This window comes from Phyllobates terribilis, unplaced genomic scaffold (assembly GCF_046119375.1).
Source record: "Phyllobates terribilis strain yellow unplaced genomic scaffold, ASM4611937v1 Scaffold_108__1_contigs__length_5656254, whole genome shotgun sequence".
NCBI classification, from domain to species: Eukaryota; Metazoa; Chordata; class Amphibia; order Anura; family Dendrobatidae; genus Phyllobates; species Phyllobates terribilis.
Window position 1 is genome coordinate 2,105,693 of NW_027362868.1, and position 22,602 is coordinate 2,128,294.

Below are 22,602 nucleotides of genomic sequence, written 5' to 3' on the forward strand. Positions count from 1 at the left end.
AGCTTCTCAGTGACATTCAGCCATCCAGGTATCCCGCCTGCAGTAGACGGAATGTGGCAATGGAACGCTGGCTGCGCGTGTCATAATAGGCTCTGAGCCTTTATATACCTGCGCACAGCAGCAGCCACCTTCAGTCTGCTGCTGGACAGCCAGCAGCAGCAGCAGCAGGAGAGGTAATTAATCAGCAACCCTCCTGCTAAGGGTAGACAGCTGCTCGTTCCACCCCCCTCCCCGCCTTAATTGGTTCTCCTCCCTTCCAACGGTGTTGAGGCGGGTGGGAACAGCCGGGGGTTGAGGGTACTGTGCTAAAAGAGGTGGTGTTATGCAGATCTAAAACGCGTGGATTGCAGCAGCAGCAAGCCGAAAAGTGCAGGCATGTGAGGGATCTAGAGGTTGACAGCATGTCTTCTTAACGGGAGTCCAGGTGGCCATCTCCACAAATGGACTTTTCAGAATCCTTGGGTGGCACCGTAGTCGGAAACCAATTCTGGTTATCGCTTCTCGGCCTTTTGGCTAAGATCAAGTGTAGTATCTGTTCTTATCAGTTTAATATCTGATACGTCCCCTATCTGGGGACCATATATTAAATGGATTTTTAGAACAGGGAGATGGAAAAAGAGCTTGCTCTGTCCACTCCACGCATTGACCTGGTATTGCAGTATCTCCAGGACCGGTGCACCCCTTCTTTAATGCAGTTTCTAAAATCAGAAAGAATTGAATTCAATGCTTTTTGTTCATTTTGCTTGTTTGTCGGATTTTGGGATGGACTCTTTGGCTTTGCTTTTCTTCTCCTCATTGGATTTTTCATGTTAAAAGTTGCAGAAGCCAGATGACAAGCTCATTTTGGTTCAACTTCAGCAACTGTGCATTGCATTGCCATGTAATGTAATGTAATGCAATGCTATCTATCTAGCTCTCCCTCTATACTTCCTTTTGGATAAACAGACATATTAGGCAAGCATTTTGGAGCTTTCACCTAAATAACTACAGGTGGTGAGATAAACTGCACAATATAATTGACCTTTCAGTATATTGTTGCACACACACCATCTATTTAGCAAATGCCCTTGTTATCAACAGCAGCCTTTTAAACTCACCTGAGCTAACAGGTATGTGAGCTGGTTACTCTGCTGCGCTTAAAATTTCTTTTTTGGTTTGCTACAATGCCTTTTCTGAAACGTTGTCTCCCTCTGCTGGAACACTGACTTCTTTCATTTAATGCCTGCAGACTATAAAAGAGAAACCAACCCAAAAAGTTTGGTTGATTAGTCTGTGGCATTCTTTTAAACTGTTGCTTATGGCGGTCTCTGTGAGCTTCTCAGTGACATTCAGCCAACCAGGTATCCCGCCTGCAGTAGACGGAATGTGGCAATGGAACGCTGGCTGCGCGTGTCATAATAGGCTCTGAGCCTTTATATACCTGCGCACAGCAGCAGCCACCTTCAGTCTGCTGCTGGACAGCCAGCAGCAGCAGCAGCAGGAGAGGTAATTAATCAGCAACCCTCCTGCTAAGGGTAGACAGCTGCTCGTTCCACCCCCCCCCCCGCCTTAATTGGTTCTCCTCCCTTCCAACGGTGTTGAGGCGGGTGGGAACAGCCGGGGGTTGAGGGTACTGTGCTAAAAGAGGTGGAGTTATGCAGATCTAAAACGCGTGGATTGCAGCAGCAGCAAGCCGAAAAGTGCAGGCATGTGAGGGATCTAGAGGTTGACAGCATGTCTTCTTAACGGGAGTCCAGGTGGCCATCTCCACAAATGGACTTTTCAGAATCCTTGGGTGGCACCGTAGTCGGAAACCAATTCTGGTTATCGCTTCTCGGCCTTTTGGCTAAGATCAAGTGTAGTATCTGTTCTTATCAGTTTAATATCTGATACGTCCCCTATCTGGGGACCATATATTAAATGGATTTTTAGAACAGGGAGATGGAAAAAGAGCTTGCTCTGTCCACTCCACGCATTGACCTGGTATTGCAGTATCTCCAGGACCGGTGCACCCCTTCTTTAATGCAGTTTCTAAAATCAGAAAGAATTGAATTCAATGCTTTTTGTTCATTTTGCTTGTTTGTCAGATTTTGGGATGGACTCTTTGGCTTTGCTTTTCTTCTCCTCATTGGATTTTTCATGTTAAAAGTTGCAGAAGCCAGATGACAAGCTCATTTTGGTTCAACTTCAGCAACTGTGCATTGCATTGCCATGTAATGTAATGTAATGCAATGCTATCTATCTAGCTCTCCCTCTATACTTCCTTTTGGATAAACAGACATATTAGGCAAGCATTTTGGAGCTTTCACCTAAATAACTACAGGTGGTGAGATAAGCTGCACAATATAATTGACCTTTCAGTATATTGTTGCACACACACCATCTATTTAGCAAATGCCCTTGTTATCAACAGCAGCCTTTTAAACTCACCTGAGCTAACAGGTATGTGAGCTGGTTACTCTGCTGCGCTTAAAATTTCTTTTTTGGTTTGCTACAATGCCTTTTCTGAAACGTTGTCTCCCTCTGCTGGAACACTGACTTCTTTCATTTAATGCCTGCAGACTATAAAAGAGAAACCAACCCAAAAAGTTTGGTTGATTAGTCTGTGGCATTCTTTTAAACTGTTGCTTATGGCGGTCTCTGTGAGCTTCTCAGTGACATTCAGCCATCCAGGTATCCCGCCTGCAGTAGACGGAATGTGGCAATGGAACGCTGGCTGCGCGTGTCATAATAGGCTCTGAGCCTTTATATACCTGCGCACAGCAGCAGCCACCTTCAGTCTGCTGCTGGACAGCCAGCAGCAGCAGCAGCAGGAGAGGTAATTAATCAGCAACCCTCCTGCTAAGGGTAGACAGCTGCTCGTTCCACCCCCCCCGCCTTAATTGGTTCTCCTCCCTTCCAACGGTGTTGAGGCGGGTGGGAACAGCCGGGGGTTGAGGGTACTGTGCTAAAAGAGGTGGAGTTATGCAGATCTAAAACGCGTGGATTGCAGCAGCAGCAAGCCGAAAAGTGCAGGCATGTAAGGGATCTAGAGGTTGACAGCATGTCTTCTTAACGGGAGTCCAGGTGGCCATCTCCACAAATGGACTTTTCAGAATCCTTGGGTGGCACCGTAGTCGGAAACCAATTCTGGTTATCGCTTCTCGGCCTTTTGGCTAAGATCAAGTGTAGTATCTGTTCTTATCAGTTTAATATCTGATACGTCCCCTATCTGGGGACCATATATTAAATGGATTTTTAGAACAGGGAGATGGAAAAAGAGCTTGCTCTGTCCACTCCACGCATTGACCTGGTATTGCAGTATCTCCAGGACCGGTGCACCCCTTCTTTAATGCAGTTTCTAAAATCAGAAAGAATTGAATTCAATGCTTTTTGTTCATTTTGCTTGTTTGTCGGATTTTGGGATGGACTCTTTGGCTTTGCTTTTCTTCTCCTCATTGGATTTTTCATGTTAAAAGTTGCAGAAGCCAGATGACAAGCTCATTTTGGTTCAACTTCAGCAACTGTGCATTGCATTGCCATGTAATGTAATGTAATGCAATGCTATCTATCTTGCTCTCCCTCTAAGCTTCCTTTTGGATAAACAGACATATTAGGCAAGCATTTTGGAGCTTTCACCTAAATAACTACAGGTGGTGAGATAAGCTGCACAATATAATTGACCTTTCAGTATATTGTTGCACACACACCATCTATTTAGCAAATGCCCTTGTTATCAACAGCAGCCTTTTAAACTCACCTGAGCTAACAGGTATGTGAGCTGGTTACTCTGCTGCGCTTAAAATTTCTTTTTTGGTTTGCTACAATGCCTTTTCTGAAACGTTGTCTCCCTCTGCTGGAACACTGACTTCTTTCATTTAATGCCTGCAGACTATAAAAGAGAAACCAACCCAAAAAGTTTGGTTGATTAGTCTGTGGCATTCTTTTAAACTGTTGCTTATGGCGGTCTCTGTGAGCTTCTCAGTGACATTCAACCATCCAGGTATCCCGCCTGCAGTAGACGGAATGTGGCAATGGAACGCTGGCTGCGCGTGTCATAATAGGCTCTGAGCCTTTATATACCTGCGCACAGCAGCAGCCACCTTCAGTCTGCTGCTGGACAGCCAGCAGCAGCAGCAGGAGAGGTAATTAATCAGCAACCCTCCTGCTAAGGGTAGACAGCTGCTCGTTCCACCCCCCCCCCGCCTTAATTGGTTCTCCTCCCTTCCAATGGTGTTGAGGCGGGTGGGTACAGCCGGGGGTTGAGGGTACTGTGCTAAAAGAGGTGGAGTTATGCAGATCTAAAACGCGTGGATTGCAGCAGCAGCAAGCCGAAAAGTGCAGGCATGTGACGGATCTAGAGGTTGACAGCATGTCTTCTTAACGGGAGTCCAGGTGGCCATCTCCACAAATGGACTTTTCAGAATCCTTGGGTGGCACCGTAGTCGGAAACCAATTCTGGTTATCGCTTCTCGGCCTTTTGGCTAAGATCAAGTGTAGTATCTGTTCTTTTAAGAACACAAGAGCTACGATCTACACTTGACGAGAGCGATCGAACTCGGAAGGAGAAGAGCTTCGGAGCCCAGCTGACATCGGAGAAGGAAGGCGGATATCGGTGGGAGGAAGAAGCTCTAAAGAATCCAGAAGAAGACGAAGACTCGGAGAAGAATCGGGCTGTCCTGTGGAATCTTCGAGTAAGAAAATCATCGAGACAAAGACCTTTCGGGGAATTTGTCCAGAACACGACGGGAGAAGAATCTGCATAGCTCCACCCATTTCGGGAAGAGCTCCAGATCCAGCTCCAAGAAGTAACTGCAGGAGGAAAGCCATGGCAAGCGCTGCGAGGAAGGCCGAAAAGAAGAGCCTGGAGCAGGGGACAGCCAGGAGGGCCCAGCCAGGAGCCGATTCTGACCCCAAGGACTCTGCCTCCACGACTGGCCAGCAGAAGGGACCCCAGAAGCCCCGCCACGAAGCTCCAGCCCTGGAGCCATGGATGCGGCAGACGGTGGCCCTGAAACTGAAGGAAGTGGATGGGAGGGTGCCGGACATGTCCTCGGACGTGTTCTGCCAGAAGATGCTGCTGGATCGAGGCTTCTCCAGGTCGGACACCCTCAGCATCCAGACCTTCTTGACGGGGATCTTCTTCGTCACCTTCGCCACTGTGAACACCTGCAGGAGGTTCTGGGAAATGGTAAGCGCAAAAGGACCGGATAATTCTTTCTCTGCCTTTACAGGTAGCTGCCCTATCCAGAGAGACGAAAGGAGGATCACGGTCTCCATGCGCAACCCGCACACCCCAGGCCAAGACATCTGTACCTTCCTGAGACGCTTCTGTTTGGTTGTGAAGGAACCCTCTCACATCCTGAATGGACTCGGCTTCTGGACAGGTAAGTGGTCGGTGACTGTTAGACTTCACAGGGACCTGGCGTACTCAGACGGACTTCGGCACCTGCCCCCGACATTCTCCCTGGGCAACTCCTACGGCCTCATCTATTACCCGGACATGCCTCGGAACTGCAGGAAATGCGGCAAGAACGGCCACGAGATGAAGGACTGCAAGGAGGATGCCTGCAGGATTTGTCGAGTGACGGGACACAGCTCGAAAGACTGCCCGAAGAAGACGTCATGCAACCTGTGTGGGCTGGCGGCTCATCTGTACAAGGATTGCCCCAAGCGTGAGAGATCCTGGGCATCGGTGGTTGCGACGACCCCAGCTCCGGAGGACAAGGCCCCGACGACCAGGTCTGTGAAGGTCAAGGACGCGACGACCAAGGCCCCAGCGGCCAAGGCCGAGACGACCAAGGCCAAAGCGGTCAAGGAGTCGGTGGCCAAAGCCCCAGCGACGGTCCCAGCAGCTCCGAAGCAGAAGAAAAAGTCAAAGGAGGGTAAGAGTTCTGTCACCCCTCTCTCGATCCCTCCCCCTGCCACCCCCGTCCAATCCCCCCCCACCCCGGCCACCCCTGCTGAGGATTCCACTTCCTCTTCCTCCTTCCCCTACTCCTCAGCAGGTGTCCTTTCCCCTGCCCCAGCAGCCACTCTCCCTCCCCAGACCATGGTAGCGGTGGAATTAACCTTTCCTCCACCTGCCGCTATCTATTCCGAGGAGGATTTTCCCCTTCTTGTCTCCCCAGTTCCAACCCGGGGAAAGAGGAAGGTGGAGGACAGCCCTGCTACTGAATCCTCCAAAAAGAAGATTCTGGATTTCGTAGGCGAAAAGGAGGATACCCTCCCTGAGCCAGAAGAGATGGAGCACATGGTTGAGACCCTGGTGGCCGAGCCAGAAGAGGAGGAACTGGTGGTTGCCGAGATCGAGGCCGCGCTGCTTGACCAGATGGAGGAAGAGGGCCTGCTGGTGATCCCGTCACCAGCAGTCAACACCGACGAGGGACCACCCGACCGGAGTGGTAACTAAGGTGTATTGCCTGCGCTAACTTTTTCTTTTTTCCCTACATGATGGATAATATTAACTTATTTTCCATTAATGTCAGGAGCATCAAGGACAAGTTCAGACGTCAGACTATTTATGCCTTCCTTACTTCCCAGTTGTGTGATGTTTATATGTTGCAGGAATGTTCCCTTCCCTCCTCTAGGTCCTTCAAACATCTGGCCAGGGAGTGGTCCCACGGTCCATCCTACTGGTCCGGTGGGGGTGACTGCAAGTCTGCGGGGGTCGCAATTCTGATCAGGGGGGGCGCATTCACGCTTGAGTCCATCCAGGAGCTCATCTGCGGCAGGGCTCTTGTTGTAGATGGCAACTGGGCGGGAGAACCTGTCAGGTTCATCAACGTGTATGCGTCCCCACTGAAGAATGAGCGTTTGGAGCTTTTCCAGACCCTGCGGCTTCAGCTTGCCACCACCAGGACCTTAGTGATGGCCGGGGATTTCAACTGCCCCATCGAGGAGGATGGTCGTAGTTCTGGCACATCTGCCAAGTTGGACATCACGTCCAAGCTGCTCATCGAGATGGTAACCGAGGCCTCTCTTCAGGACGTGGTGGGCTCCATGGGGAGAGGCTCCACGAACTATTCGTGGAGCCGACCCGATGGCTCACTCCGCTCCAGGATTGACTTTGTGTTCACCTCTCGGGCAGTCAGGCAGAGTAGGCACTCGATGGTCCCCTGCTTCTTCTCCGACCACAGAGCCATTCACTTACAAGGTGTCCTCGGCGACGGTTTTCCGTCCGGCCCCGGCTCCTGGAAGCTGAATTGTGCTCTGCTGGCTCAGGATGAAGTCGTGGAGGAGCTGAGAGCAGCCTACGCAATGTGGCAGTCCTACAAGGGTAGCTTCCAAACAGTCTCTGATTGGTGGGAATATGTTAAACTTGAGTTTCGCTGTTTCTTTCAGGCCAAGGGTCGACAACAGGCATGTGAGAAGAGGAGGGACTTTAGAGGGCTGCAGCGCGAGCTGCGGTCGCTGCAGGACCTTCTTCACTGCGGCTGGGACGTGAGGGAGGAGCTGGAGGAGACCAAGAAGAGCCTGAAAAGGCACTTTGAGGAGGAGTCCAAGCGAATCGTCTTCCGTTCCAAAGTGGAGAATCTGGAGAAGGGTGAGAAATGTAACTCATTCTTTTTCAGGAAACTTCATGCCGGTCACACGCCCCTGAACGAACTGCGAGACGAGAGTGGAAACATGCGACGTGGGAAGGAGGACGTGATGAGGGTCGTCAGCGACTTCTACAGCGAACTCTACTCCCACAAGACTACCGACCCCGACGCTGCTGATAAGTTCCTGTCAGGTATCACTAACCATCTTGATCCTGCAGGCACGGCAGCCTTGGACAAACCTCTGATGGTGGGCGAATTGCTCTCTGCCGCTAAATCCTTTAGGACCGGCAGGACCCCGGGCAGTGATGGTCTTCCAGCGGAGCTCTATGTAGCGCTGGGAGACCTCATCTGTCCGGACCTGTTGGACCTGTACGAGGAGATGGTGGTGGAGGGTAGAATGCCTCCATCTTTGAGGGAAGGAATGGTCACGATCCTGTACAAGCGGAAGGGAGAGCGGTGCGACCTGAGGAATTGGCGTCCCATCACTCTGCTCAACGTGGACTACAAGATCCTGGCCAAGACGATGGCGACACGACTTAAGACGGTCATCGGACGGATCATCCACCCGGACCAGACCTGCGGCATCCCTGGACGTCGCATCGCAGACAGCCTCGCTCTCGTGCGGGACACGGTCGAGTACATCAAGGTCCGCCGCGCACACGCGGCCCTGGTCTCCTTGGATCAGGAGAAGGCCTTCGACCGGGTTTCCCACGAGTTCATGGGCCGAGCTCTGCACCGGTTAGGTTTGGATAACATGTTTTGTTCGTATGTCCGTTTGATGTATTTTGATATCCACAGCTCGGTGTTGGTGAAAGGCTGGAAGACTGACCCCTTCCCTGTCCTCTCTGGGGTCAGACAAGGCTGCCCTCTATCACCTCTTCTTTTTGTTTGTGTTATAGAACTCTTCGCAGAGGCTATCCGGCAGAATGGAGAGATCAGAGGGATCACCGCACCGGGTCCGGGACGACACGAGGTCAAGTGCTCGCTCTACATGGACGACGTCACCGTCTTCTGCGCTGATCGTGGTTCAGTCGACGCCCTCGTCCAGACGTGTGAGAGGTTCGGCCGGGCTTCAGGGGCCAAAGTCAACTGCAGGAAGTCGGAAGCCATGCTCTTCGGGGATTGGCAGCCGGCCTCCTCCGCCCCCTTCCCCTTCAACATTCAACCGGATTTCCTCAAGGTGCTGGGAGTCTGGTTCGGGAAGGAAGGAGCGGCCCTCAAGTCCTGGCAAGAACGCTTGGCCAAGGTGAAGCAACGGATCGGACTCTGGAGCCTCAGACACCTCACTTGTGAGGGTAAGGCACTCGTCCTGCGTAATGAGGTCCTGCCCGTCTTGCAGTACACGGCGCAGGCCTGGCCCCCACACGTCACTGTGTGCAGGGCCATTACCAGGACAGTGTTTCACTTTGTCTGGGGATCCAAGATGGACAGAGTCAGGCGGGCCGTCATGTACAAGGAGCCTCGCAAGGGTGGGAAGGGCGTTCCAGATATCCCCACCCTCCTGCGATCCTCTTTTGTGTGTGATTGTGTCCGCCGGACTTTGCAAGTCAAGAATGGCTCCGCGGGCAGGTCCATGTCTCGCTTCTTCCTGCTTCCTCTTTGGAGGAGACTCGGCTGGGACAAGTGGGACAGCTCCTTCCCCTACAACTGGACGACGCCATGGTTCTACGGAGACGTCGTTCGATTTGTGGGGGAACATCAACTGGAGGGACTCAAGCCCGACTTGTGGAAGCCCAAAACTATCCACAAGCTCATCAGAGCCAAGGATGACGTGGAGAACATCACAGGACTTCACCAGGACACGCTGGAGACTGTGTGGACAAATGTGTCGTCTGACAGGCTGACCAACGGGCACAAGGACTTGTCGTGGATGGCGATTCAGGGCGGACTGCCCGTCCGGTCATTCATGCATGCCCGGAACCTGTGCAAGACCCGGTACTGCCCAAGGTGCCCCTTCGTGGAGGAAACATCATTGCACACTTTTTGGGACTGCGGATTTGCACAGCGCCTGTTGACTGCCCTTGAGGACGACCTGAGGAACTCTGTCCTCAGGGCGAGCCTATCGCACCATTCTGTGCTTTACGGACTCTTCCCTGGGGTTCATACCGTCGGAGCCATCCAGGAGGCTTGGCGCCTTATGAACTGCTTCAAGGATGCCGTTTGGGTCGCCAGGAACCGGCTCATCTTGAGGAGGGAGAGGATGTCCATCCAGGACTGCCGCAGGCTGATCCACAGTCTGCTCAAAGACTATTCCATGTGGACGGTCCGGAGGACGAGGATGAGGACTAAACCCCTCCTCCCCCTCTCCCCTTATGTGTCTTGTCTTTCAATAAAGCTTCGGGCCTGTGATTTTCCCCTCCCCATCCCCTTTTTCCCAATCCCCATCCCTTATCACGGTTCGTCGTACTGTATTGATTGACATGCTTTTTCTTTCAGATTGAGTGTTTTGTGTAGCATAGGGGTGTGATGTGTCTAGTTAGTGCGTCGTATCCTCATGCTATGTAAATATGATGTAGAATTCTGTGTGTACTGGGCTGCGGCACTGTACACTGTCTGTTAACTTATTTTTTGTGCTAATAAAAGATATATTCAATCAAAAAATCTGTTCTTATCAGTTTAATATCTGATACGTCCCCTATCTGGGGACCATATATTAAATGGATTTTTAGAACAGGGAGATGGAAAAAGAGCTTGCTCTGTCCACTCCACGCATTGACCTGGTATTGCAGTATCTCCAGGACCGGTGCACCCCTTCTTTAATGCAGTTTCTAAAATCAGAAAGAATTGAATTCAATGCTTTTTGTTCATTTTGCTTGTTTGTCGGATTTTGGGATGGACTCTTTGGCTTTGCTTTTCTTCTCCTCATTGGATTTTTCATGTTAAAAGTTGCAGAAGCCAGATGACAAGCTCATTTTGGTTCAACTTCAGCAACTGTGCATTGCATTGCCATGTAATGTAATGTAATGCAATGCTATCTATCTAGCTCTCCCTCTATACTTCCTTTTGGATAAACAGACATATTAGGCAAGCATTTTGGAGCTTTCACCTAAATAACTACAGGTGGTGAGATAAGCTGCACAATATAATTGACCTTTCAGTATATTGCTGCACACACACCATCTATTTAGCAAATGCCCTTGTTATCAACAGCAGCCTTTTAAACTCACCTGAGCTAACAGGTATGTGAGCTGGTTACTCTGCTGCGCTTAAAATTTCTTTTTTGGTTTGCTACAATGCCTTTTCTGAAACGTTGTCTCCCTCTGCTGGAACACTGACTTCTTTCATTTAATGCCTGCAGACTATAAAAGAGAAACCAACCCAAAAAGTTTGGTTGATTAGTCTGTGGCATTCTTTTAAACTGTTGCTTATGGCGGTCTCTGTGAGCTTCTCAGTGACATTCAGCCATCCAGGTATCCCGCCTGCAGTAGACGGAATGTGGCAATGGAACGCTGGCTGCGCGTGTCATAATAGGCTCTGAGCCTTTATATACCTGCGCACAGCAGCAGCCACCTTCAGTCTGCTGCTGGACAGCCAGCAGCAGCAGCAGCAGGAGAGGTAATTAATCAGCAACCCTCCTGCTAAGGGTAGACAGCTGCTCGTTCCACCCCCCCCCCCGCCTTAATTGGTTCTCCTCCCTTCCAACGGTGTTGAGGCGGGTGGGAACAGCCGGGGGTTGAGGGTACTGTGCTAAAAGAGGTGGAGTTATGCAGATCTAAAACGCGTGGATTGCAGCAGCAGCAAGCCGAAAAGTGCAGGCATGTGAGGGATCTAGAGGTTGACAGCATGTCTTCTTAACGGGAGTCCAGGTGGCCATCTCCACAAATGGACTTTTCAGAATCCTTGGGTGGCACCGTAGTCGGAAACCAATTCTGGTTATCGCTTCTCGGCCTTTTGGCTAAGATCAAGTGTAGTATCTGTTCTTATCAGTTTAATATCTGATACGTCCCCTATCTGGGGACCATATATTAAATGGATTTTTAGAACAGGGAGATGGAAAAAGAGCTTGCTCTGTCCACTCCACGCATTGACCTGGTATTGCAGTATCTCCAGGACCGGTGCACCCCTTCTTTAATGCAGTTTCTAAAATCAGAAAGAATTGAATTCAATGCTTTTTGTTCATTTTGCTTGTTTGTCGGATTTTGGGATGGACTCTTTGGCTTTGCTTTTCTTCTCCTCATTGGATTTTTCATGTTAAAAGTTGCAGAAGCCAGATGACAAGCTCATTTTGGTTCAACTTCAGCAACTGTGCATTGCATTGCCATGTAATGTAATGTAATGCAATGCTATCTATCTAGCTCTCCCTCTATACTTCCTTTTGGATAAACAGACATATTAGGCAAGCATTTTGGAGCTTTCACCTAAATAACTACAGGTGGTGAGATAAGCTGCACAATATAATTGACCTTTCAGTATATTGTTGCACACACACCATCTATTTAGCAAATGCCCTTGTTATCAACAGCAGCCTTTTAAACTCACCTGAGCTAACAGGTATGTGAGCTGGTTACTCTGCTGCGCTTAAAATTTCTTTTTTGGTTTGCTACAATGCCTTTTCTGAAACGTTGTCTCCCTCTGCTGGAACACTGACTTCTTTCATTTAATGCCTGCAGACTATAAAAGAGAAACCAACCCAAAAAGTTTGGTTGATTAGTCTGTGGCATTCTTTTAAACTGTTGCTTATGGCGGTCTCTGTGAGCTTCTCAGTGACATTCAGCCATCCAGGTATCCCGCCTGCATTAGACGGAATGTGGCAATGGAACGCTGGCTGCGCGTGTCATAATAGGCTCTGAGCCTTTATATACCTGCGCACAGCAGCAGCCACCTTCAGTCTGCTGCTGGACAGCCAGCAGCAGCAGCAGCAGGAGAGGTAATTAATCAGCAACCCTCCTGCTAAGGGTAGACAGCTGCTCGTTCCACCCCCCCCCCCGCCTTAATTGGTTCTCCTCCCTTCCAACGGTGTTGAGGCGGGTGGGAACAGCCGGGGGTTGAGGGTACTGTGCTAAAAGAGGTGGAGTTATGCAGATCTAAAACGCGTGGATTGCAGCAGCAGCAAGCCGAAAAGTGCAGGCATGTGAGGGATCTAGAGGTTGACAGCATGTCTTCTTAACGGGAGTCCAGGTGGCCATCTCCACAAATGGACTTTTCAGAATCCTTGGGTGGCACCGTAGTCGGAAACCAATTCTGGTTATCGCTTCTCGGCCTTTTGGCTAAGATCAAGTGTAGTATCTGTTCTTATCAGTTTAATATCTGATACGTCCCCTATCTGGGGACCATATATTAAATGGATTTTTAGAACAGGGAGATGGAAAAAGAGCTTGCTCTGTCCACTCCACGCATTGACCTGGTATTGCAGTATCTCCAGGACCGGTGCACCCCTTCTTTAATGCAGTTTCTAAAATCAGAAAGAATTGAATTCAATGCTTTTTGTTCATTTTGCTTGTTTGTCGGATTTTGGGATGGACTCTTTGGCTTTGCTTTTCTTCTCCTCATTGGATTTTTCATGTTAAAAGTTGCAGAAGCCAGATGACAAGCTCATTTTGGTTCAACTTCAGCAACTGTGCATTGCATTGCCATGTAATGTAATGTAATGCAATGCTATCTATCTAGCTCTCCCTCTATACTTCCTTTTGGATAAACAGACATATTAGGCAAGCATTTTGGAGCTTTCACCTAAATAACTACAGGTGGTGAGATAAGCTGCACAATATAATTGACCTTTCAGTATATTGTTGCACACACACCATCTATTTAGCAAATGCCCTTGTTATCAACAGCAGCCTTTTAAACTCACCTGAGCTAACAGGTATGTGAGCTGGTTACTCTGCTGCGCTTAAAATTTCTTTTTTGGTTTGCTACAATGCCTTTTCTGAAACGTTGTCTCCCTCTGCTGGAACACTGACTTCTTTCATTTAATGCCTGCAGACTATAAAAGAGAAACCAACCCAAAAAGTTTGGTTGATTAGTCTGTGGCATTCTTTTAAACTGTTGCTTATGGCGGTCTCTGTGAGCTTCTCAGTGACATTCAGCCATCCAGGTATCCCGCCTGCAGTAGACGGAATGTGGCAATGGAACGCTGGCTGCGCGTGTCATAATAGGCTCTGAGCCTTTATATACCTGCGCACAGCAGCAGCCACCTTCAGTCTGCTGCTGGACAGCCAGCAGCAGCAGCAGCAGCAGGAGAGGTAATTAATCAGCAACCCTCCTGCTAAGGGTAGACAGCTGCTCGTTCCACCCCCCCCCCCGCCTTAATTGGTTCTCCTCCCTTCCAACGGTGTTGAGGCGGGTGGGAACAGCCGGGGGTTGAGGGTACTGTGCTAAAAGAGGTGGAGTTATGCAGATCTAAAACGCCTGGATTGCAGCAGCAGCAAGCCGAAAAGTGCAGGCATGTGAGGGATCTAGAGGTTGACAGCATGTCTTCTTAACGGGAGTCCAGGTGGCCATCTCCACAAATGGACTTTTCAGAATCCTTGGGTGGCACCGTAGTCGGAAACCAATTCTGGTTATCGCTTCTCGGTCTTTTGGCTAAGATCAAGTGTAGTATCTGTTCTTATCAGTTTAATATCTGAAACGTCCCCTATCTGGGGACCATATATTAAATGGATTTTTAGAACAGGGAGATGGAAAAAGAGCTTGCTCTGTCCACTCCACGCATTGACCTGGTATTGCAGTATCTCCAGGACCGGTGCACCCCTTCTTTAATGCAGTATCTAAAATCAGAAAGAATTGAATTCAATGCTTTTTGTTCATTTTGCTTGTTTGTCGGATTTTGGGATGGACTCTTTGGCTTTGCTTTTCTTCTCCTCATTGGATTTTTCATGTTAAAAGTTGCAGAAGCCAGATGACAAGCTCATTTTGGTTCAACTTCAGCAACTGTGCATTGCATTGCCATGTAATGTAATGTAATGCAATGCTATCTATCTAGCTCTCCCTCTATACTTCCTTTTGGATAAACAGACATATTAGGCAAGCATTTTGGAGCTTTCACCTAAATAACTACAGGTGGTGAGATAAGCTGCACAATATAATTGACCTTTCAGTATATTGTTGCACACACACCATCTATTTAGCAAATGCCCTTGTTATCAACAGCAGCCTTTTAAACTCACCTGAGCTAACAGGTATGTGAGCTGGTTACTCTGCTGCGCTTAAAATTTCTTTTTTGGTTTGCTACAATGCCTTTTCTGAAACGTTGTCTCCCTCTGCTGGAACACTGACTTCTTTCATTTAATGCCTGCAGACTATAAAAGAGAAACCAACCCAAAAAGTTTGGTTGATTAGTCTGTGGCATTCTTTTAAACTGTTGCTTATGGCGGTCTCTGTGAGCTTCTCAGTGACATTCAGCCATCCAGGTATCCCGCCTGCAGTAGACGGAATGTGGCAATGGAACGCTGGCTGCGCGTGTCATAATAGGCTCTGAGCCTTTATATACCTGCGCACAGCAGCAGCCACCTTCAGTCTGCTGCTGGACAGCCAGCAGCAGCAGCAGCAGGAGAGGTAATTAATCAGCAACCCTCCTGCTAAGGGTAGACAGCTGCTCGTTCCACCCCCCCCCCCCGCCTTAATTGGTTCTCCTCCCTTCCAACGGTGTTGAGGCGGGTGGGAACAGCCGGGGGTTGAGGGTACTGTGCTAAAAGAGGTGGAGTTATGCAGATCTAAAACGCGTGGATTGCAGCAGCAGCAAGCCGAAAAGTGCAGGCATGTGAGGGATCTAGAGGTTGACAGCATGTCTTCTTAACGGGAGTCCAGGTGGCCATCTCCACAAATGGACTTTTCAGAATCCTTGGGTGGCACCGTAGTCGGAAACCAATTCTGGTTATCGCTTCTCGGCCTTTTGGCTAAGATCAAGTGTAGTATCTGTTCTTATCAGTTTAATATCTGATACGTCCCCTATCTGGGGACCATATATTAAATGGATTTTTAGAACAGGGAGATGGAAAAAGAGCTTGCTCTGTCCACTCCACGCATTGACCTGGTATTGCAGTATCTCCAGGACCGGTGCACCCCTTCTTTAATGCAGTTTCTAAAATCAGAAAGAATTGAATTCAATGCTTTTTGTTCATTTTGCTTGTTTGTCGGATTTTGGGATGGACTCTTTGGCTTTGCTTTTCTTCTCCTCATTGGATTTTTCATGTTAAAAGTTGCAGAAGCCAGATGACAAGCTCATTTTGGTTCAACTTCAGCAACTGTGCATTGCATTGCCATGTAATGTAATGTAATGCAATGCTATCTATCTAGCTCTCCCTCTATACTTCCTTTTGGATAAACAGACATATTAGGCAAGCATTTTGGAGCTTTCACCTAAATAACTACAGGTGGTGAGATAAGCTGCACAATATAATTGACCTTTCAGTATATTGTTGCACACACACCATCTATTTAGCAAATGCCCTTGTTATCAACAGCAGCCTTTTAAACTCACCTGAGCTAACAGGTATGTGAGCTGGTTACTCTGCTGCGCTTAAAATTTCTTTTTTGGTTTGCTACAATGCCTTTTCTGAAACGTTGTCTCCCTCTGCTGGAACACTGACTTCTTTCATTTAATGCCTGCAGACTATAAAAGAGAAACCAACCCAAAAAGTTTGGTTGATTAGTCTGTGGCATTCTTTTAAACTGTTGCTTATGGCGGTCTCTGTGAGCTTCTCAGTGACATTCAGCCATCCAGGTATCCCGCCTGCATTAGACGGAATGTGGCAATGGAACGCTGGCTGCGCGTGTCATAATAGGCTCTGAGCCTTTATATACCTGCGCACAGCAGCAGCCACCTTCAGTCTGCTGCTGGACAGCCAGCAGCAGCAGCAGCAGGAGAGGTAATTAATCAGCAACCCTCCTGCTAAGGGTAGACAGCTGCTCGTTCCACCCCCCCCCCGCCTTAATTGGTTCTCCTCCCTTCCAACGGTGTTGAGGCGGGTGGGAACAGCCGGGGGTTGAGGGTACTGTGCTAAAAGAGGTGGAGTTATGCAGATCTAAAACGCGTGGATTGCAGCAGCAGCAAGCCGAAAAGTGCAGGCATGTGAGGGATCTAGAGGTTGACAGCATGTCTTCTTAACGGGAGTCCAGGTGGCCATCTCCACAAATGGACTTTTCAGAATCCTTGGGTGGCACCGTAGTCGGAAACCAATTCTGGTTATCGCTTCTCGGCCTTTTGGCTAAGATCAAGTGTAGTATCTGTTCTTATCAGTTTAATATCTGATACGTCCCCTATCTGGGGACCATATATTAAATGGATTTTTAGAACAGGGAGATGGAAAAAGAGCTTGCTCTGTCCACTCCACGCATTGACCTGGTATTGCAGTATCTCCAGGACTGGTGCACCCCTTCTTTAATGCAGTTTCTAAAATCAGAAAGAATTGAATTCAATGCTTTTTGTTCATTTTGCTTGTTTGTCGGATTTTGGGATGGACTCTTTGGCTTTGCTTTTCTTCTCCTCATTGGATTTTTCATGTTAAAAGTTGCAGAAGCCAGATGACAAGCTCATTTTGGTTCAACTTCAGCAACTGTGCATTGCATTGCCATGTAATGTAATGTAATGCAATGCTATCTATCTAGCTCTCCCTCTATACTTCCTTTTGGATAAACAGACATATTAGGCAAGCATTTTGGAGCTTTCACCTAAATAACTACAGGTGGTGAGATAAGCTGCACAATATAATTGACCTTTCAGTATATTGTTGCACACACACCATCTATTTAGCAAATGCCCTTGTTATCAACAGCAGCCTTTTAAACTCACCTGAGCTAACAGGTATGTGAGCTGGTTACTCTGCTGCGCTTAAAATTTCTTTTTTGGTTTGCTACAATGCCTTTTCTGAAACGTTGTCTCCCTCTGCTGGAACACTGACTTCTTTCATTTAATGCCTGCAGACTATAAAAGAGAAACCAACCCAAAAAGTTTGGTTGATTAGTCTGTGGCATTCTTTTAAACTGTTGCTTATGGCGGTCTCTGTGAGCTTCTCAGTGACATTCAGCCATCCAGGTATCCCGCCTGCAGTAGACGGAATGTGGCAATGGAACGCTGGCTGCGCGTGTCATAATAGGCTCTGAGCCTTTATATACCTGCGCACAGCAGCAGCCACCTTCAGTCTGCTGCTGGACAGCCAGCAGCAGCAGCAGCAGCAGGAGAGGTAATTAATCAGCAACCCTCCTGCTAAGGGTAGACAGCTGCTCGTTCCACCCCCCCCCCCGCCTTAATTGGTTCTCCTCCCTTCCAACGGTGTTGAGGCGGGTGGGAACAGCCGGGGGTTGAGGGTACTGTGCTAAAAGAGGTGGAGTTATGCAGATCTAAAACGCCTGGATTGCAGCAGCAGCAAGCCGAAAAGTGCAGGCATGTGAGGGATCTAGAGGTTGACAGCATGTCTTCTTAACGGGAGTCCAGGTGGCCATCTCCACAAATGGACTTTTCAGAATCCTTGGGTGGCACCGTAGTCGGAAACCAATTCTGGTTATCGCTTCTCGGTCTTTTGGCTAAGATCAAGTGTAGTATCTGTTCTTATCAGTTTAATATCTGAAACGTCCCCTATCTGGGGACCATATATTAAATGGATTTTTAGAACAGGGAGATGGAAAAAGAGCTTGCTCTGTCCACTCCACGCATTGACCTGGTATTGCAGTATCTCCAGGACCGGTGCACCCCTTCTTTAATGCAGTATCTAAAATCAGAAAGAATTGAATTCAATGCTTTTTGTTCATTTTGCTTGTTTGTCGGATTTTGGGATGGACTCTTTGGCTTTGCTTTTCTTCTCCTCATTGGATTTTTCATGTTAAAAGTTGCAGAAGCCAGATGACAAGCTCATTTTGGTTCAACTTCAGCAACTGTGCATTGCATTGCCATGTAATGTAATGTAATGCAATGCTATCTATCTAGCTCTCCCTCTATACTTCCTTTTGGATAAACAGACATATTAGGCAAGCATTTTGGAGCTTTCACCTAAATAACTACAGGTGGTGAGATAAGCTGCACAATATAATTGACCTTTCAGTATATTGTTGCACACACACCATCTATTTAGCAAATGCCCTTGTTATCAACAGCAGCCTTTTAAACTCACCTGAGCTAACAGGTATGTGAGCTGGTTACTCTGCTGCGCTTAAAATTTCTTTTTTGGTTTGCTACAATGCCTTTTCTGAAACGTTGTCTCCCTCTGCTGGAACACTGACTTCTTTCATTTAATGCCTGCAGACTATAAAAGAGAAACCAACCCAAAAAGTTTGGTTGATTAGTCTGTGGCATTCTTTTAAACTGTTGCTTATGGCGGTCTCTGTGAGCTTCTCAGTGACATTCAGCCATCCAGGTATCCCGCCTGCAGTAGACGGAATGTGGCAATGGAACGCTGGCTGCGCGTGTCATAATAGGCTCTGAGCCTTTATATACCTGCGCACAGCAGCAGCCACCTTCAGTCTGCTGCTGGACAGCCAGCAGCAGCAGCAGCAGGAGAGGTAATTAATCAGCAACCCTCCTGCTAAGGGTAGACAGCTGCTCGTTCCACCCCCCCCCCCGCCTTAATTGGTTCTCCTCCCTTCCAACGGTGTTGAGGCGGGTGGGAACAGCCGGGGGTTGAGGGTACTGTGCTAAAAGAGGTGGAGTTATGCAGATCTAAAACGCGTGGATTGCAGCAGCAGCAAGCCGAAAAGTGCAGGCATGTGAGGGATCTAGAGGTTGACAGCATGTCTTCTTAACGGGAGTCCAGGTGGCCATCTCCACAAATGGACTTTTCAGAATCCTTGGGTGGCACCGTAGTCGGAAACCAATTCTGGTTATCGCTTCTCGGCCTTTTGGCTAAGATCAAGTGTAGTATCTGTTCTTATCAGTTTAATATCTGATACGTCCCCTATCTGGGGACCATATATTAAATGGATTTTTAGAACAGGGAGATGGAAAAAGAGCTTGCTCTGTCCACTCCACGCATTGACCTGGTATTGCAGTATCTCCAGGACCGGTGCACCCCTTCTTTAATGCAGTTTCTAAAATCAGAAAGAATTGAATTCAATGCTTTTTGTTCATTTTGCTTGTTTGTCGGATTTTGGGATGGACTCTTTGGCTTTGCTTTTCTTCTCCTCATTGGATTTTTCATGTTAAAAGTTGCAGAAGCCAGATGACAAGCTCATTTTGGTTCAACTTCAGCAACTGTGCATTGCATTGCCATGTAATGTAATGTAATGCAATGCTATCTATCTAGCTCTCCCTCTATACTTCCTTTTGGATAAACAGACATATTAGGCAAGCATTTTGGAGCTTTCACCTAAATAACTACAGGTGGTGAGATAAGCTGCACAATATAATTGACCTTTCAGTATATTGTTGCACACACACCATCTATTTAGCAAATGCCCTTGTTATCAACAGCAGCCTTTTAAACTCACCTGAGCTAACAGGTATGTGAGCTGGTTACTCTGCTGCGCTTAAAATTTCTTTTTTGGTTTGCTACAATGCCTTTTCTGAAACGTTGTCTCCCTCTGCTGGAACACTGACTTCTTTCATTTAATGCCTGCAGACTATAAAAGAGAAACCAACCCAAAAAGTTTGGTTGATTAGTCTGTGGCATTCTTTTAAACTGTTGCTTATGGCGGTCTCTGTGAGCTTCTCAGTGACATTCAGCCATCCAGGTATCCCGCCTGCATTAGACGGAATGTGGCAATGGAACGCTGGCTGCGCGTGTCATAATAGGCTCTGAGCCTTTATATACCTGCGCACAGCAGCAGCCACCTTCAGTCTGCTGCTGGACAGCCAGCAGCAGCAGCAGCAGGAGAGGTAATTAATCAGCAACCCTCCTGCTAAGGGTAGACAGCTGCTCGTTCCACCCCCCCCCCGCCTTAATTGGTTCTCCTCCCTTCCAACGGTGTTGAGGCGGGTGGGAACAGCCGGGGGTTGAGGGTACTGTGCTAAAAGAGGTGGAGTTATGCAGATCTAAAACGCGTGGATTGCAGCAGCAGCAAGCCGAAAAGTGCAGGCATGTGAGGGATCTAGAGGTTGACAGCATGTCTTCTTAACGGGAGTCCAGGTGGCCATCTCCACAAATGGACTTTTCAGAATCCTTGGGTGGCACCGTAGTCGGAAACCAATTCTGGTTATCGCTTCTCGGCCTTTTGGCTAAGATCAAGTGTAGTATCTGTTCTTATCAGTTTAATATCTGATACGTCCCCTATCTGGGGACCATATATTAAATGGATTTTTAGAACAGGGAGATGGAAAAAGAGCTTGCTCTGTCCACTCCACGCATTGACCTGGTATTGCAGTATCTCCAGGACTGGTGCACCCCTTCTTTAATGCAGTTTCTAAAATCAGAAAGAATTGAATTCAATGCTTTTTGTTCATTTTGCTTGTTTGTCGGATTTTGGGATGGACTCTTTGGCTTTGCTTTTCTTCTCCTCATTGGATTTTTCATGTTAAAAGTTGCAGAAGCCAGATGACAAGCTCATTTTGGTTCAACTTCAGCAACTGTGCATTGCATTGCCATGTAATGTAATGTAATGCAATGCTATCTATCTAGCTCTCCCTCTATACTTCCTTTTGGATAAACAGACATATTAGGCAAGCATTTTGGAGCTTTCACCTAAATAACTACAGGTGGTGAGATAAGCTGCACAATATAATTGACCTTTCAGTATATTGTTGCACACACACCATCTATTTAGCAAATGCCCTTGTTATCAACAGCAGCCTTTTAAACTCACCTGAGCTAACAGGTATGTGAGCTGGTTACTCTGCTGCGCTTAAAATTTCTTTTTTGGTTTGCTACAATGCCTTTTCTGAAACGTTGTCTCCCTCTGCTGGAACACTGACTTCTTTCATTTAATGCCTGCAGACTATAAAAGAGAAACCAACCCAAAAAGTTTGGTTGATTAGTCTGTGGCATTCTTTTAAACTGTTGCTTATGGCGGTCTCTGTGAGCTTCTCAGTGACATTCAGCCATCCAGGTATCCCGCCTGCAGTAGACGGAATGTGGCAATGGAACGCTGGCTGCGCGTGTCATAATAGGCTCTGAGCCTTTATATACCTGCGCACAGCAGCAGCCACCTTCAGTCTGCTGCTGGACAGCCAGCAGCAGCAGCAGCAGCAGGAGAGGTAATTAATCAGCAACCCTCCTGCTAAGGGTAGACAGCTGCTCGTTCCACCCCCCCCCCCCGCCTTAATTGGTTCTCCTCCCTTCCAACGGTGTTGAGGCGGGTGGGAACAGCCGGGGGTTGAGGGTACTGTGCTAAAAGAGGTGGAGTTATGCAGATCTAAAACGCCTGGATTGCAGCAGCAGCAAGCCGAAAAGTGCAGGCATGTGAGGGATCTAGAGGTTGACAGCATGTCTTCTTAACGGGAGTCCAGGTGGCCATCTCCACAAATGGACTTTTCAGAATCCTTGGGTGGCACCGTAGTCGGAAACCAATTCTGGTTATCGCTTCTCGGTCTTTTGGCTAAGATCAAGTGTAGTATCTGTTCTTATCAGTTTAATATCTGAAACGTCCCCTATCTGGGGACCATATATTAAATGGATTTTTAGAACAGGGAGATGGAAAAAGAGCTTGCTCTGTCCACTCCACGCATTGACCTGGTATTGCAGTATCTCCAGGACCGGTGCACCCCTTCTTTAATGCAGTATCTAAAATCAGAAAGAATTGAATTCAATGCTTTTTGTTCATTTTGCTTGTTTGTCGGATTTTGGGATGGACTCTTTGGCTTTGCTTTTCTTCTCCTCATTGGATTTTTCATGTTAAAAGTTGCAGAAGCCAGATGACAAGCTCATTTTGGTTCAACTTCAGCAACTGTGCATTGCATTGCCATGTAATGTAATGTAATGCAATGCTATCTATCTAGCTCTCCCTCTATACTTCCTTTTGGATAAACAGACATATTAGGCAAGCATTTTGGAGCTTTCACCTAAATAACTACAGGTGGTGAGATAAGCTGCACAATATAATTGACCTTTCAGTATATTGTTGCACACACACCATCTATTTAGCAAATGCCCTTGTTATCAACAGCAGCCTTTTAAACTCACCTGAGCTAACAGGTATGTGAGCTGGTTACTCTGCTGCGCTTAAAATTTCTTTTTTGGTTTGCTACAATGCCTTTTCTGAAACGTTGTCTCCCTCTGCTGGAACACTGACTTCTTTC

At 47.9% G+C, this 22,602-nt stretch overlaps 13 non-coding genes and 1 pseudogene across 13 annotated transcripts; all 14 read left to right on the plus strand.

Moving 5' to 3' along the window:
- Positions 1-493: 493 nt before the first annotated feature.
- Positions 494-684, plus strand: LOC141199479 (U2 spliceosomal RNA). The gene has a single exon (XR_012271230.1). It is a non-coding gene; the product is annotated as a U2 spliceosomal RNA (small nuclear RNA).
- A 1,121-nt stretch (positions 685-1,805) lies between these two features.
- Positions 1,806-1,996, plus strand: LOC141199480 (U2 spliceosomal RNA). Its single transcript, XR_012271231.1, has one exon. It is a non-coding gene; the product is annotated as a U2 spliceosomal RNA (small nuclear RNA).
- Positions 1,997-3,114: 1,118 nt separating this feature from the next.
- LOC141199481 (U2 spliceosomal RNA) lies at positions 3,115-3,305 on the plus strand. The gene has a single exon (XR_012271232.1). It is a non-coding gene; the product is annotated as a U2 spliceosomal RNA (small nuclear RNA).
- A 1,117-nt stretch (positions 3,306-4,422) lies between these two features.
- LOC141200975 (U2 spliceosomal RNA) lies at positions 4,423-4,500 on the plus strand (annotated as a pseudogene).
- Positions 4,501-10,063: 5,563 nt separating this feature from the next.
- On the plus strand, positions 10,064-10,256 carry LOC141200817 (U2 spliceosomal RNA). Its single transcript, XR_012272526.1, has one exon. It is a non-coding gene; the product is annotated as a U2 spliceosomal RNA (small nuclear RNA).
- A 1,121-nt stretch (positions 10,257-11,377) lies between these two features.
- On the plus strand, positions 11,378-11,568 carry LOC141199482 (U2 spliceosomal RNA). The gene has a single exon (XR_012271233.1). It is a non-coding gene; the product is annotated as a U2 spliceosomal RNA (small nuclear RNA).
- A 1,121-nt stretch (positions 11,569-12,689) lies between these two features.
- LOC141199483 (U2 spliceosomal RNA) lies at positions 12,690-12,880 on the plus strand. Its single transcript, XR_012271234.1, has one exon. It is a non-coding gene; the product is annotated as a U2 spliceosomal RNA (small nuclear RNA).
- Positions 12,881-14,004: 1,124 nt separating this feature from the next.
- Positions 14,005-14,195, plus strand: LOC141200765 (U2 spliceosomal RNA). The gene has a single exon (XR_012272476.1). It is a non-coding gene; the product is annotated as a U2 spliceosomal RNA (small nuclear RNA).
- Positions 14,196-15,317: 1,122 nt separating this feature from the next.
- Positions 15,318-15,508, plus strand: LOC141199485 (U2 spliceosomal RNA). Its single transcript, XR_012271236.1, has one exon. It is a non-coding gene; the product is annotated as a U2 spliceosomal RNA (small nuclear RNA).
- A 1,120-nt stretch (positions 15,509-16,628) lies between these two features.
- On the plus strand, positions 16,629-16,819 carry LOC141200369 (U2 spliceosomal RNA). The gene has a single exon (XR_012272091.1). It is a non-coding gene; the product is annotated as a U2 spliceosomal RNA (small nuclear RNA).
- Positions 16,820-17,943: 1,124 nt separating this feature from the next.
- On the plus strand, positions 17,944-18,134 carry LOC141200766 (U2 spliceosomal RNA). The gene has a single exon (XR_012272477.1). It is a non-coding gene; the product is annotated as a U2 spliceosomal RNA (small nuclear RNA).
- Positions 18,135-19,255: 1,121 nt separating this feature from the next.
- Positions 19,256-19,446, plus strand: LOC141199486 (U2 spliceosomal RNA). Its single transcript, XR_012271237.1, has one exon. It is a non-coding gene; the product is annotated as a U2 spliceosomal RNA (small nuclear RNA).
- A 1,120-nt stretch (positions 19,447-20,566) lies between these two features.
- On the plus strand, positions 20,567-20,757 carry LOC141200370 (U2 spliceosomal RNA). Its single transcript, XR_012272092.1, has one exon. It is a non-coding gene; the product is annotated as a U2 spliceosomal RNA (small nuclear RNA).
- Positions 20,758-21,882: 1,125 nt separating this feature from the next.
- LOC141200767 (U2 spliceosomal RNA) lies at positions 21,883-22,073 on the plus strand. The gene has a single exon (XR_012272478.1). It is a non-coding gene; the product is annotated as a U2 spliceosomal RNA (small nuclear RNA).
- The last annotated feature ends 529 nt before the right edge of the window (positions 22,074-22,602 follow it).